This window comes from Mirounga leonina, unplaced genomic scaffold (genome assembly GCF_011800145.1).
Source record: "Mirounga leonina isolate KUSES-001 unplaced genomic scaffold, KU_Mleo_1.0 Mir_173, whole genome shotgun sequence".
Lineage (NCBI taxonomy): Eukaryota > Metazoa > Chordata > Mammalia > Carnivora > Phocidae > Mirounga > Mirounga leonina.
The window spans coordinates 36,568,185-36,580,851 of record NW_023270447.1 but is presented as its reverse complement, the minus strand read 5'-3'; the positions used below and the strand labels follow the sequence as shown (position 1 = coordinate 36,580,851).

Sequence of the window (12,667 nt, the reverse complement as noted above, 5' to 3'; positions counted from 1 at the left end):
ATTCCCTGTATGCCATTCCCTTATATGCCACTCCTCTTCACAATACCCTCTCCTGAGGGCAGCATAGTTGGGTGTTTATTTTTGTTTGTTTGTTTATTTCACATTGGCTTGTGGTGGTGCTGTAGGAAATCTGTAATCGGAGGGAGGTGGGAGTAGGCAGGAATTCGTTCTTCCAACACAAAAGTCACAGGTCTAAAATTACACGATATATTATATGTAGTCAAGAACCAAGTCTATACAACTCAGCTGCAAAGCATATTAATATCACGGATTTTTTTTGCATATGTATTCCACAGAGCTCTACAGTAGGTACTATAATTACAATAAAACTGTAGATCAAGCCCCGTTTCTCTCTTTGGCAGAAATTCATTTTATTTTGAGGGCTAGTTCTATTCTCATTGTAACCTCATTACGTAATTATGAGAATCAATGTTTATGCAAGATAATTTAAAAAATGAGGAGGAAAGCACTTGTTAAAAATCAGTGTGTTGCTGAATCATGATCCTGAATATTTGAGAACATATGTTACAGAACTTATTATTTTGGGTGAATTTAATGAAATGGATACATTTCTGTGGATTAAAAATTAAAGCTTCAAAAGTATTTTATACATACATACACTGTCTTTCCATCAGATTTCAAACTAATTGGACAAAGATCATTCCTAATTATGTGAGAAATATCTTTACCAAATAGTCATTATTTTTCAAACTTTTCCAATCATTTTATTACCTTATGACATTCACCTATAGAATTTTAATAAACATTATCATGTTAAACCACAAGTGATTATTCTGCCTGGATTAGCATTTTATTTTAGATTTTATTAATTTATTTGACAGTGAGAGAGGGAACACAAGCAGGGGGAGTGGGAGAGGGAGGAGCAGGCTTCCTGCGGAGCAGGGAGCCGATGTGGGTCTTGATGTGGGGCTCGATGCGGGGCTTGATGTGGGGCTCGATCCCAGGACCCTGGGATCATGACCTGAGCCGAAGGCAGATGCTTAATGACTGAGCCACCCAGGTGCCCCTGGATTAACATTTTTAAATCAGAAAAGTTTAACATAAAATTTCCCAAGTTAAATAGCAACATGGAAATAAAGGGCTTTCTATCACATTCATTTAAATTTGCAACTGCTAATATTGTACATAAATGTTACTTTTGTTGAGAATTTACCAAATAAGGAGCATCTTTCTTGGTGTCAAATACTGCACTAGTGCTAAGAGATCTATGAAGAAAATATAAGAAAAGGGTCCTGTCCACCATGAAATAGAATTTTTGTTAAGGGAAAAAGACATACATAATGAAAATATTTGAAGAATAATACAATAATCATCAAAATGATCACTGTGTAACTTCAGAGTAGCATAGAGTTAAGAAGAGAAAAAAGATACTTTAACTGTTCAAGACCCAAGGGCAAGGTCAAATTTGTACATGTGGGAGAAGTGTAGGTTTTACATGGGGAAAAATAATCATGAGGTATTATAAGCAAGAACAGCATCAAGAGATTTGAAGTTGATTCTGTCCATGACATGTAAGCCTACACAATCAGGAAGCCAGTTTGTAGTTGAAATTGAGAACTCATATTATACAGTTGGAGATAAGTCTGGATAAAGAATTTATTGCAGTCAGTACTTACTGAGTATCTACTGTGTTAGACTCACTTTACATACATTATCACAATAACCCCACAGGTAAGTATTATTATCTTTAATTTATAGATTAATTCATTGAGATTCAATGCAATCAATTAAATTTCTCAAGGTCATGGAGTTAGTGAGTGACACAGCCAGATTTAAATCCAAGTTTCATTCCAAAACCCATGCTTCTATTACTACATCACATTGTCTTAGAAATGGAATATTATTGAAACAGATCTCACATCCCCACTGTACTATAGAAAGAAAATAAACCTGGAATCAAAGAACTTACACTAGATCTAAATTCTTACTTATATTAGCCATGTGACGTTGGGCAAGCCCTCTGCAGCCTTAGGCCTCTTTTGTACAAATAAAAAAAATATATGGCAACTAGACAACCACATAGATGGATGATGGGCAGATAGCAGTAACAGAAGCATGGGCATTCTTATGATTGCTGGCAAATTCTACTTGCTCAATAAAACTCACTGAATTTAAACCTGAATAAAGGGATTGTGTCTGGCATCATCTGCGTGTGAGTTACATAAAGCCGTTTAAAATACAAGTTTGAGTGAAAATAATTGTGGTTTCCAGCTAACCCGCAACTGACTCAACTATTGAAAGGAATGACTCACTGTTTTGGTTTAATCTAGTTGGCAGGGAGGACGGTGGAGCCGCAGTATATGCTCCTATGGCAAAACTACTGATACCATATTATCGTGTCTTCCTAAGATGTCCTTGTAGGTGACAGCATGGCCCTTAGTACAGTGCTTAAAGAAGGACACTCAATAAATATGTGTTGAATTAAGTGAATGAGGAGAGGAAAAAGAAGGAGGAAGGTGCGGGGTTGGGGAAGAGAGGCAAGAGAAAGAAAGATTGGTTGAATTTACAAACAGGTAAGGACATTAGCTGAAAGACATCCAATGACTCAAAAGTATTTGTTAAAAGCTCATAGAGTTTCTCATTTCAATTCAGATAAAATAGATTTCTTTATTTCTCAAAAAGTAATTTGATATTGAATAACTATGTCACTTATTAATTTTACCTTTTTGTATGCCACGTGGGAAGAAAGTTTAAGAAATCCTGAACAGATTGTGGTAAATCAGAGGGCTGTGCCTGGATTTTTATTGCTCTAACACAACAGCTAATCACGTAACCTCAGTATTGTTTCCTGTGACATTTCAGGAAAACCCTTAGCTGCATCCACTCCTTTCAGTCTTCAAAGACAAATAACACTTACATTGATTGCTGAGTTACACAGTGACACATAACCAGAATACAGACCTAAAGATGTTTAGTTCCAAGCTTAGCCCAGAGGGACACGGTATCTCCAATACATTCATCACACATCTGGCATAAGTATCTTTTGTCACGATGCCCTCTTGCCTCCATCCGGCACCCTCTTCTATCCCATTAAAGTTTATGTCCTATTAATTGAATTCTTTCTCTCAAAATGTTGACTTTTCACTGTTGAAAGCTTATACTGATTTTTTCAAACTCATTATAAAATCAAAACTACCATAAAATGCAAAGATGTCCACACTGGTTGAGATTCAGGCAAAGGTTTGAAGTTGCGGGAAAACTCCTAGAAATTGGGTTTTTCTTTTTCTCACTTTTTCACCAATCATTATCTGTGAAATCACCCCCAGCTTCTTAAAAATGTCCTCAAAACCTAGTCCCAGAAGCCAATTTAACACTCAAAGGCACAAATTATGATCATAAACCTGCTTTCAGTGGGTATTACTGGCAAGAAAAAACATTAAATTTTTTAAAAAGATGAAAATGAAGAAACAATCCAAATCAAACATAAATTCTCCTTCTCAGGTGGGAAGAAACACACAAACTCAGGGAAGCAGGAATTTCAATAAAAAGTCAGCTCCGTTCTTTCATTATCTGTTAGAATAGAGAGAGAAAGATGTAATAAGCATGGGTAGGGGTACTTTTTTTGTATGGTGTGAGGAGAAGGTGTAAGTGAGAAATACATATGTCTTAGACATCGAAACATTCTTGTTTGAAGTAATTACACGTATGTTTTGTAAATAAAAGCAATTTAAATAACTCTGGTATTTTGGATCACTTAAGCTTCTGAATTATTTAATTATGCTAAGTATATTTTTTTATGAGTAATTTTTCTGGTTTCCAAATTTGTAGTCCAGTAGAATAATCAAATCATGATGCTGTATCAATTGTAGACACATTGAGTGGTCAAATAATCTTGCCATAAAAACAAGCCCCAAATCAGTGTATAACTATACCCTAGAAGGATAAAAGGAAGAAAGCAAATTGAAATAACTATGAAATACAATTTTTCTCCTATCAAACCAATGGGGTGTGTGTGTGTGTGTGTGTGTGTGTTTTAAAATAATATACAGTGCTGGTTAGGATGAAGCAAAGCAGAAATTCTCCAACATTCCTGATGAAATTTCAAATCTCTATAGTTTTCTGGAAAGCAGTCACACTATATGCATCTTTAAAAAATATTAAAAATTTACATGCTATTTATTTCCTAAAGTAAACTTCTGATAAAAACAATCACAAATATTTTTAAATTGCATTTCAGTCTTTAGGTAATGATATATTTCCATTCGTTGTGGTGCCAAATTTGAACACAGATTATGATTAGTAAACTACAATGTATTCTTTTAATAGACACATGTAAGTATTAAAATTACTTTTTAAAGAATTTATAAATAGTCTGGGAAATGTTTCTTTTATGTTAAATTGGGTAAAAACAAGATACAATATGCACATATAATATTATCCTAAGTATGTAAAACAAAATCAAGGAAAGTGCAGGGGAAAAAGATGAAAAGGAATTTACTAAAATGATGGTGAGATTTTCTTGAGTAGTGGAAGTAAAGTTTAAGAAGCTGCTTTTCTTACAAACAATGAATCATGGAACACTTCATCTAAAACTAATGATGTAATGTATGGGGATTAACATAAGAATAAAAAAAAGCTGCTTTTCTTTCTAATTTTCCTTATTTTGCAAAGTTTCTGTAGAGAGCCTGGCTTATTTTCATAATGAAGGGAAAGGACAATAGAATTTACTTTAAAAATTAAAAATGGAATGAGAATGAGCCCACCAATAAAGAAATGGGAACTGGATATCTCCCTTCTTTTCCTTTCATTTGTTTTCCAAGGAAATTTGTGTTTACAGAAAAAAAAATGCACAGAATAGGTGGATTACATGCAGATATTTAAGAGAAGGATGTAGGACCATAAAGGTGAGTTGAGTAAAAATTTTATTGGCCCCAGGACTTAAGCTATGTTCCAGAATCAACCAGCTTATTGGTATCCTTTAGGCATTGTTGCACGCTACATCTCTATTGAAAAACACATTTTGATCTTCCCCTGAGAGACAGAAGTGATTATCTTTTAGTTACTTCAGTCATGGGAGAACAAATGGCCAAAGACATTGAGCTGCTTAAATGTCCACATCCGTCTTAACAACTTACATGGAGTAGTGTAGTCATTGAACCCAGCCTCACCCAGGGAATGAAGTAAAATGAACATGCTGTCTGTCCATTACAATGAAGAGTTCAACTTATTTGAAAAGCCAAGTACGCTATGTTTGAAAAAACATAATTAAAACTTTTCACCTTCTTTCATTAAAACAAAAAAGATCACACAGTAGAGTAATACCCAGATGACCATTTAACCCTACAGTCAATAACAGAGATATTGAAGTAAGGTGTTTGAGGAGGAAGCTAATGTTTGAAATTTAATATGACCAACTATGCATTGTATTCAGCATCATGTTCTGCTTTCTAGAGTGTCCCTTCATTGAAGTACACGTTTTCTACAAAGCAGGTCTAGTCAAAGGGCAAGCAAGAGTGTGCTGACCATGTGGGAAGTACACTGAGCTCTGATGTCAAATCAAAACAAGGTAGCTTAGCCTTAAAATCCTCCTGGACTCTGTTCTTCGTATGAAAAATCAGTGACGGGTGCCTGGGTGGCTCAGATGGTTAAGCGTCTGCCTTCGGCTCAGGTCATGATCCCAGGGTCCTGGGATCGAGTCCCACATCGGGCTCCCTGCTCCTTGGGAGCCTGCTTCTCCCTCTGCCTCTCTCTCTCTCTGTCTCTCATGAATAAATAAATAAAATCTTAAAAAAAAGAAAAGAAAAAAAGAAAAATCAGTGACATGCAGGATCTTTTACTGCATGAGACTTGACCAGTCACAAGATCAGCCTGGAGCCAGTCTGAGAATCTTAGTTGGAGGAAATCTAAGTGAAGTGGTAAAAACAATTCCTCGAAGGAATCTAGTCTTCCTAAATCAGGTGTGTGTGCTTAATTTGCACTTTGGTTCTTAGAGATATTCCGTCCTTGTCCCACGAAGGCAGATCAGAGCAGAGATGGGGGAAGGCTATGTTGTAAATCTAGACAGCTTCTAAATCTCACCTTTCCAACTGGTCACTCCACATCAAGGTTGAGGAGCACTGGTGGGGTAAGGAGGTGGAGCTGGATGCATAGTTGTTTGTGTGGTGCCTGATCTGTGAACAGACAGAGGGTTTCAGTGGACAGAATTATTGATGATGACTCCTTTTGTCAGATGACTCTTCCTTCAACATTCTTAAAGAGAAGCAGAACCGGTACTCTATACATCAACTTGCATTGGCCATACCCAACTAAATAAAGATATTTTAGATCTTATCTTCCCAAGACTATCTCATTTCTGCCTCCAAGCTTTGACACACCCTCTATTTCCTCTTACAATCTCACACCAGATATTACACAAGGGTAGAGACCATGCCTAGTATGACTTCTAAATCCCTAGAGCAGTTATCACAGCACTTGTTAAATACTGAATAAAAACTCACTGGCTTCAAATGATTGGTGTAGGTAAATCCAATTCTACCACCTTCTAGCTTTCAGTGACTTTCTGTTGCTCTTAGGATAAAGACCAAATTCTTAACAGGACCTCAAAGGTCCTATCTGATCTAGCCTCTGCTGCAACTCCAGCTTTGTTTGCTCAGACTGCACTAGCCATCTATGAATATCATGGAACAGTGTCATCCTTCTTCCTACCACAGGGCCTTTGTACTTGAAGCTTCCGCTGCCTATGGTATTCCTCCAATTCCCTCACCAGCTGGCTGACTCCTACTTGTCCTTCAGATCTCAACTTGGAATATCACTTCTTCAGAGAATATCCTGTTGACGAGGACTGGCCCCCCACTATGTAATACCCACTATTTTCCTTTCAGGAGCTCATTGTAGTTTGGAAACAAAGTTATTTTTGTGATTATTTGTTTAGCATTTGTTGCTATCTCTAGACTACAAGTTTCATGAGCACAGGGACCATGCCTAGTTTTGCCCACCATTGTGTCTCCGGCAGCTACCACAGTGCCTGGCACATAGGTCATGGACAGTCAGTATTTGTGGCATGAATGAACAATGCTGTACTGTTGGCTGAGGCCCATCCCTGAACAATATTCTCCAAATAATAGCTTAAATTCATTGGATTCAATAAAAAATACTAAGAAAAAAATTTCCTTGGTATACATTTTTCACTAATGCTCTTACAAGAAGTAGCAGAATGAAATTAAATTCTCACAAAGAAGTGTTACAAGAAAAAACAGAAAGAAATCAAATTCAATGTTTCCTTCGTCAGTCTTTTTTATTGGATTCCTAGAGTTTTTTTTCCTTCAAAAGTTTAGTTAGATCATTTTAAACAGCATGCGCATGCCCATTTCAAGTAGCATAAATGATATAAGCTATCCAGACAGACATGTAGTTCTCCAATTCCTGACTGTGTTAAGCAAATAGATAATTTCGGTTTTAGGAAAGCAGTGTTATTTGAAGGACAATGTAATGACATGTCTTCTTTGTAACACAAATTACATTTTGGTCAATTTCTATTTCAGCACAAACAGAAGAGGTTCAGTGACACTTTTAATAGAAATATTGAGCACTACATCTGACACTAATGATGAACTATATGTTAGCTAATTGAATTTAAATTAAAAAAAAAACAAATATTGTGGCTCTGGAAGAGTGGTCAGAATTAAGGTCAGAGTAGGAAAAAAACAACAACAACAGGATTTTCTATTTATTCTCTGAGACTTTCGGAATCCCCTGTGTGCCCCTGTTAAAGAACAATCTAGTTAGATTGGGTAGCTGCCCTAGAGGACCACTAGGTTTTTCTCTTCCTGCTATTATGCTACTTAGGTTATTGTTTGGAGGCCTGCTTTAACTTAATACTTGGGGTTGCATTATTTGTTGGCTTAACTTGAAAAGCAGATACAACTGTAGGAATCTGGATATCATATGTCTGTCCAATGTCAAGTTAGCAGAAAGAGAAGGAACTGAAGGGGCGCCTGGCTGGCTCAGTCGGTGGAGCATGTGACTCCTGATCTCAGGGCTGTAAATTTGAGCCTCATGTTGGGTGTTGAGATTACCTAAAAATAAAATCTTTAAGAAGAAGGAACTGAAGAAATGAAGCGCTACAAGGTAACATGGGATAGAGCCGGGAATGGGAAGCATGGTACAGTTCCCTATTGCACTCTCTAAGCCACTCGTCCGGTGGGCCTTATTTCCCTGGCAAACACCCCGTGATTCACTCCATCATTCTCAGAAAACTGTTTTACCATCACACCTAATATTCTGCAGCTAACTCTGGCCCCACAGCCAGTGGATCATTCATTTCATGCCAATTTTCTCTCCTATGTGTCTCTTTTATTTTACCCCTTCCCTCCAGTCTTTGTGCCATTGTTCAGATTCTCACCCCCGTTCTTCTTGGCTAGCAAATCAGTTTGAACTATATGAAATTGACATTTTTTTCGGATCAAAAATGGTTGAATATTGGAAATTATTTATGATTTAACCTAGGAACAATTTTTAACTAGTTAATGTTCTGACCCAAGTCTTTCTCCTCTTGAACACATCCTTCGTATTCTTTTTTTTTTTTAATTGAGAGAGAGAGAGTGCTCAAGCAGGGGAAGGGACAGAGGCAGAGGGAGAGAGAGAATCTCAAGCAGACTCCATGCTGTGTGGGAGCCCGACACAAGGCTCTATCCCACAACCCTGAGATCATGACCTGAACCAAAATCAAGAGTCCCACACTTAACCACCAAACGCCCCTCATATTATTTCTAAGGCAAACTTTGGCAATCCTAAATATCTTTGAATGTTCCCCAATGCTACAAGATAAAGTTCTGGAGTACCGAAGACCCACTGCTGAGTGGTTCCAACCTGTATCTCCAGGTTAATCTCTGATCTGCCTCTCCCCTTTATGGGAGCCTTGCTTTAGTCCCTAAACCATGCACTCTGAGACTTGCCAATGTTTTTTCACACCTGATTACTGTGGAGTTTGCTCTTACCTTTCTAAAATGCCTCTCTCTACTTCTGTCCAAAATTCATTCTACTTACCCTCCAAGCCCCAGCCTTTCATTTTCTTGGAGAAGTATTATTTCTTTTATTGTATTCCTATAGCATTGTACACATTAGTCAAATTATACTTAGTCTGTCAGTTTCTCAAACTCTAATTCGCCAAATAAATGTTTGTGACTAAATCAATTTCTAAGTAACTGACTGGCTCTCCTCAATGGTCAACAGTATGAGACAAGGACTGATCAAATTTTTCAGCACCCACAAGAACCTACTATATGTATGTCACTTTTCCAGGCGTGATAATATGTTCATATATTAAAAGTTTCCCTTGGCTTAGAAATGGGTAATTTCTATATCCCCCACATTTCCCTTAAGAATATCCATTGTTACATTTTAACTAACTATATATATTGCTCTTCTTCCCAAGACTGGGAAGAAGGCACTTGGGCACTTAGTGCACATTTTTGAATGACTGACTGACTGGATGGATGAATGAATGAATGAATAAGTGAGGACTGTCCTAGGCTGAGTACTCCCAGAAGCAGAAACTAAGACAAGGAATTGTATGCAAGTGACTTATTAAGAATATGCTCCAAGAAAAAAAGAAGATGAGTAAGGAAGTGGGAAAGTAGGACACGGAGGGAGAAGCCACGCAGGAGTGAAATTTTAAGTGATTCCAGCCTCAGTCTGAACCTTTGGGAAACTCCGGAGTATAAATTACATGTCAAAGTTTGCTTCACTTATTAACCAGGGGTGTAGGCTTTTCTACTCCCACATCCATCAGTCATGGTTGCTTTGGGGGGAACAGAACTCTTAGGCCCTTCTGGCTCTGCCCTTGTGCGAGCCTCTGAAGGTCACAGTGTGAGCAGTTCGCAGCAAAACAAGTAGAAGCTGGGAATGGGTACATAGAACTGCTATATGGTATCTCAGAGGTTCTGGGTAGGACTCCAGTTTTGTGGGATACACTGCCAGCCACATATTTAGCAAGTTAAGTTTAGCTGGGGGTAATGGAGGAGGTTGCTGCGTGCCTAGATTGGAGAACTCTGGAAAGGTCCTGTTGAAAATAATCTTCTCCACTCCTGCTCCTGATGCCTAGGATCTCCTTAGCTAGGGACAAAACTTTTTAATCTATACTGAGAAGTGATTTTTTTTTTTCAAGAGTAAGCTTAACAGTCAGTAAGATACTCTCTTTTTTTTTTTTTAAGATTTTATTTATTTATTTGAGACAGAGAGAATGAGAGACAGAGCATGAGAGGGAGGAGGGTCAGAGGGAGAAACAGACTCCCTGCTGAGCAGGGAGCCTGATGCGGTACTCGATCCCGGGACTCCAGGATCATGACCCGAGCCGAAAGCAGTCGCCCAACCAACTGAGCCACCCAGGCGCCCGAGAAGTGATATTTTAAAAAAGAATTCCCTCGGGTGGCAGAGAGAAAGGGTCAAAACCCTATGTAGAACCCACTAAAGCTCAGGCAATGCCAAACTTTTTTAATGCTTTACCCCTTTAATACACTGGTTTTCATCCACACTCAAGTATGGGTCTTCCTGATTGTGTAGGATGTACAGGCCCTGATGTGCCACTCTTAAATATTTTACCCCTTGTCACCACGAAGATGGCGTCCTTTATGCTGCCCAAGATTTTCCTGCTCAAAATAAGTCCTCTTCCTCCTGCTTCAGCTAAGCTCATAGCTCTGTGTGTTCTTCCCAAATTACCAAATATGTATGATACCCAATGTGCCAACGATGCTGGTCTCTCTCTGGATAGGAGAGTCCAAAGATTTCAGTTAGAGCAAATTTATTTTCTAAGCCATATTAGAAAAGACTCTGTGTGTTTGTATGTGTGTATGTGTGTGTGTGATCTTCAATTTGAATTTGCCTCTTGGGCTACATTATGTTCCTATGGAAACTGTGATAAAAACATTGATGTGGAAGTAGCCATCCCACAGACACCTGAACACAGCTAGTTGTTTTGTCTCCTGCCATGGCTTGCTGGTGGCCCCTGGGCCGTCTGTGGTTTGGCCGCAGATGCCTGACGCCTGTGTTCCCGGAGCCACCCTGCCTCTGTTGAACACTGCGTTGGTCTGTCTGTGAGGCTCCTTCCAGAATAACCCAGCTGTACTCCAGAGCTATAGTACCTCTTTAGCATGTCATTAGTGTCCTCGGATGAGACACTCACCTCACAGTAGCTGACTAACTTCTCCCTTCCACTGCCTGATCCTGACCAGCATGGGAGTCTGCACTGTTTTCTTCAGGATTTCAATGCCAGATCCATAACATGCTGTAAAGCCTGGCTGGCTGGCTTTCTGAGGAACCCAGATAACTATTCGATAAGTACTTACCTCCGATCAGCTCTAATTACCTGTGTCCTTGTTACAGAGCACCCTGCCCCCACAGCCATCCCTCCTTTCTTCCATCTTTCTGTTCACTTTTTTCCAGCCACCTTCAAATATTCAGACTTCCCTTAGCCTAAGAAAGGAAAGTTTCTCACCTCCCTTTTTACCCCCAGCTTCTTTATGTGCTACACCTGCTACTCCTACTTCCTCTACCTTCAACTCTCTCCTAAATAATAGCCCCAAATTATAAAGTACTTTCCATTTTTTCAGGCACTGTTCTAAACATTTTATAAATATTAATGAATTGTATTTTTTGAAGTTGGCACTGTTATCATCTTTTCTTGACAAGTTGCTTAACCTCTCTGACACAGAGAGGTTAAGCAACTTGTTCAGGGTCACCCAGCAGCATGTGGCAGAGTTTGGATTCCAATGCAGGGAGTCAGGTTCCAGAGTACATGCTAACTACAATCCATGTGGCCTCACTGTCTCCCACCCCCAGGGAAGTAAAACTAGTGTCTTGGAAACTTTGGGTATTTATTGTCATCTCTGGTGACAATATTAAAAAGATCTAATATTTACAAGAAAGATCTAATATTTATAAGATTGTCCCTCTCTTGTTATACAAATATAATAAAACTTCATTAATCTAGAATGAATAAATTATTCTGATGGGGGCTGAACTAAATTTAATTTTTTCCAAATTTTCTATTTTTATGATATGTAAAAAGGGAGTCATTGGTCAAAGTAGTAAGTAAAACACATAAGTCAATAGGAACAGAATTTGACCTACTTGAGAGGGGAAAATAGAGATAATTTTAGATTGTTGAAATGCAAATCTAGGCTTCTGATATCAAATGAGTTTCCCCAGATTCAGATAATAATATGTATTATGCACTTTTTGACTCCTACCTTGGTATAACATAGTAGGGAAACAATTGAAATAACAAGAAAATGGCATATAATCACACTCCAGAGTATAACATAGTGCCTTTTGTCATCATCTTACTTGTTGGAATTTGCAACCCATATCCTGAGACCGAGAGAGTTCTTAGTCACCATTGTGACCCTGTAGGAATAAACAAAACTACACATTTTAAAGCTAAAGAGATCATGCAATCTAACTCCCTCATTTACAGCTAAGGATATGAGTTAACATTATGTCTTATAGTCGCAGAGCTTGTTTGCAGCAAAGTCCCATCTAAATTTCACCTTCCTTATTTCTGTTCCATCACGAAGCCCAACAATTAATTTGCAGATTTGATCCACTTATAAATACCCCTATAGTATATAATAGCTATTCAGCAAATAACTATTTAAGAAAGAAAGGAAGGAAGGAAGGAAGGAAGGAAGGAAGGAAGGAAGGAAGGAAG

At 38.3% G+C, this 12,667-nt stretch overlaps 1 protein-coding gene across 1 annotated transcript in view; it reads right to left on the bottom strand.

The window, feature by feature from the left end:
- The window catches only part of PTGER3 (prostaglandin E receptor 3), a 111,981-nt gene that overhangs the window by 30,167 nt on the left and 69,147 nt on the right, over positions 1-12,667 (bottom strand).